The sequence below is a fragment of the Arachis duranensis genome, chromosome 7 (assembly GCF_000817695.3).
Source record: "Arachis duranensis cultivar V14167 chromosome 7, aradu.V14167.gnm2.J7QH, whole genome shotgun sequence".
In the NCBI taxonomy this organism is placed as follows: Eukaryota; Viridiplantae; Streptophyta; class Magnoliopsida; order Fabales; family Fabaceae; genus Arachis; species Arachis duranensis.
Window position 1 is genome coordinate 7381656 of NC_029778.3, and position 3506 is coordinate 7385161.

Here is a 3506-nt window from a genome sequence, read left to right on the forward strand (position 1 = left end):
AAAAGATAGCCGCGTCTCTTGGACTAACTGAAAAGACGTTTATCTGATTGATTCCTTCCAAGATGATGCATGCTGCACCACCACATACAATAATTATTAATTACTACTACAATTCAAAAATGAAGAAAGAATAATGTGTTCTCAACTACTCAACCTATGCATGTTTCTTTTTCTCCTTATTTTGGGGCTATACGGACAATCTTTTCATTATTGTCCCTCTTTTTTTTTTTAGGTAAATTTATTATCCAAAGACAAAAGAAATAAAACACTCAATAAGGATGAAAAAATCCAACCCTTTTTTATTATTTTTAAAAAAAGTTACGCCCATGACATTACTATAACCCAAAATCTAAGATAGAATTAAGATGTTGGTAACCATATATATAACAAGTTTTTTATATAATCTACATTAATATACTTCTGATTAGGATACAAGTTAATTAGTAAAGTAATTAAGAGAATGATAGATTAAGCTCCTAACTACAAGAGTGTGTTTGGCTAAATAAATCTAATATCTTATCAACGGATTATTGGCAATTTATCTTTAAGTTAATAATCCAAAGTAGGAGCGGTTAGATCGTGTACTAGTGAGTCTTAAGCTATTGTCACTCATTTAAATGATTTGGGATCTAATCATCGCCCTTTGCTGCTAAATAATTTAGTCAAAGAGGTTAGGAAGGCTGAAAGGAGTTTTTTATTCCAAGAAAGATGGTACGAAATAACAAGTTGGTGCAAATAGTGAAGCAATCTTAGAACTGTACGGTTAAGGTCTCTCCAATGTTTAAATTGAAGACTTGTAGGCATAATATTGTTGAATAGCAAAAAAACTCATGCTCAAACTTAAAAATTAAGATCCAAATGCTGCAGAATTGAAGCAGAAAAAGAAAAAGGTGTTCAAGCTAGAAGAAACACTTGAGCAAGTGGAATGAAATTTTGGAAAGAAAAATCTAGAATTTAGTGGCTAAACTAGGGAAATAGGATTATAAAGTTCTTCCATTCCAAATTTCAAGTTAGAAATATCAGAAATAAAATTTAGTTTTTAGATGATGAAAGCTACAAGGGATGAAAGGTAGAGGAAGACCTAAAAAGACCATCTATAAAGTGATCAAACAAGATTTATATGTAAACTATTTCTGTATAGACATAATACATGATAGAGCAGTACAAAAATAAGGTCGATAATTTGGAGAACAAATACAAACTCCAGACGCACAAAATCAATTGTGGATGCATCAATACATTTATTTATCATTCACTTTAGTTTTATAGAAATATTTCATTTAAATTATAAGAAAAATGATAAATAAATATATTGATGCATCTACGGTTAATTTTGTACCTCTAGAACTTGTACTTGTTCTCTAGATTATCGACCTTATTCTTGTACTGGTGTCATATAAGATATTCCGTTAATTATTTAACTTTAACCTTATGGTGGGACTACATTAAAACTAAATAAATTTTTTTTTAATTTAAATAGGATACTTTAAATTTTAAGGACCAAAACAAAATTACGCCTAAATATAAGAAACTAATTTAGTACTTTATCCAAAAATAAAAGATAGATTAAGCTCTGAATTAATAATTTTTATTGATTAGAGAGACCTAAAAAATAGTTTAAAGATAATTGATTTTGTAATTAGTTTCTTATTTTATTAACAAGTAATTATATATTTTAAAATTAAAGAATCAAATCTATTATGACCTCCCACTAGTCATGAGAAATTCATCTAAGGTCATATCCCATCATATTTGAAAAAAAAAAAATCTAGTACAAATCCTTCCATATCCAATATAATACACCATGTCAAGATAAGGCACCATACTCCTTATAAAGTATTTCACCTACCCTAATTCTAATATCTTACTTGTCATCTATCCTAACCCTAATACCCTATTCCTTGTCATTTCTTCTCAATCTTGTTTTGAGTGATGTCTAAGTGGTAGCAATGGTAAGATCAGTAATAATTAGACTGATGTAAAATCATTCATAATAATGATTAGTGTAATACGAATTTGGCAGTAAGCTAAGCATAATCACAATATAGAATGTTAAACACAAAGGAGCAATTCACAAGTGCTTTGGGCTGTGGATGAAAATTTTAACAAAAATGAAGTCAATAAAGGATATTATTCGAATGTGAGAGTGTCAGGACAATAATTTTTGTGATTTATAGTCATTAATAATATTTTTAATAGTGTGAAATTTTATTCAATAATATAAAATTATTCATTTTTTTTATTGGTTACATAACCAAAATTTAATAAAATTAATGGTCCCTAAATTTTTCCTTCGAATATTATTCCTCTAAAAAAAATGTGCCTACAAACACTAATATACTATAGACACAAGCAATCAAGAAAAATAATTAAACAAGAAAAAGAAAAAGGAAAAAGTTAACAAAGTAACAAGGAGAAGACAGAAGAGAGATAGAAAGAAGTGTCTCGGATGATTTTTTTTTGGTATGTTCATAAAGATTTTCTCCAAGTAAATAGGTGATAGGTCAGTAAAAAAAAAATAAAATAAAAAGACTTATTAATTTTAATAAAATAATATATCCATATTTAATTATTCATCTTACTCTAGGATTATGAACTAATGAAACAAATTGAGAACAAAATTTAATTTAAAGATGGAAGATTTTTATATGTCACATTAGTGCTATTTATAAAATTTAGTTATTAGTTTTTTTATTATTTTAACACTTCATTGATTAAATATTAGCTATAAATACGAAAATCAATCACATTTTCTAGAAATGAAAAGAAAATTCCATCCTTACCAATAACGTGATGCAAGATTAGACAACTCACCTTAAAACCAGATCTTGTTGGTTTTGATTTGCAAATATTACACACAAATGTCTAGAAATGGTTGCTCCCATAACTAGAGCCAACGTGGTAGTATTTCTCCTTGATAACAATAGCCAAAACATTATCTTAACGTCAAGGGATATGCTTCTTTATGCCCACAAATTTTACACCATCATTTTACTGTATATTCATTATATTGTTATAGTAATTTTTTTTGGGGGGTCTATATTGTTATAGTAATTATTAAAATTAAATTTATTTATTATTTTCCGATAAATAATAAATAAAAGACTTAAATTCAAGGAGGCAAACAAAATATACATGCAGCCAGAGCCACCAAGATTACAACAAATACTCACTCAAATAGAAACTTTCCCTCTAAAATGTCTTAAAAAAATATTGTAAAAAAACAAAATTAAAGTATATGGCCTAAAAGGATTAATTCTATTTCTTATTTGAATGATCATTGAAATAATTATATTTGATTAACTCAATATAAAATATTATAAACTAATTTTTTCTAAGTAAACTCAAATATAATAACTAAAAATATTTTCAATTATCTCTCTAAATATATTGAATAAAATAAAAACTCATAGTTTAATGCTTATTAATCTGAAAAAACTGTCTCTCCATTTTGTAGAAGCTAAGAGAATGTTTATAATGGACTAAGACGATAATGAGGGGCATAA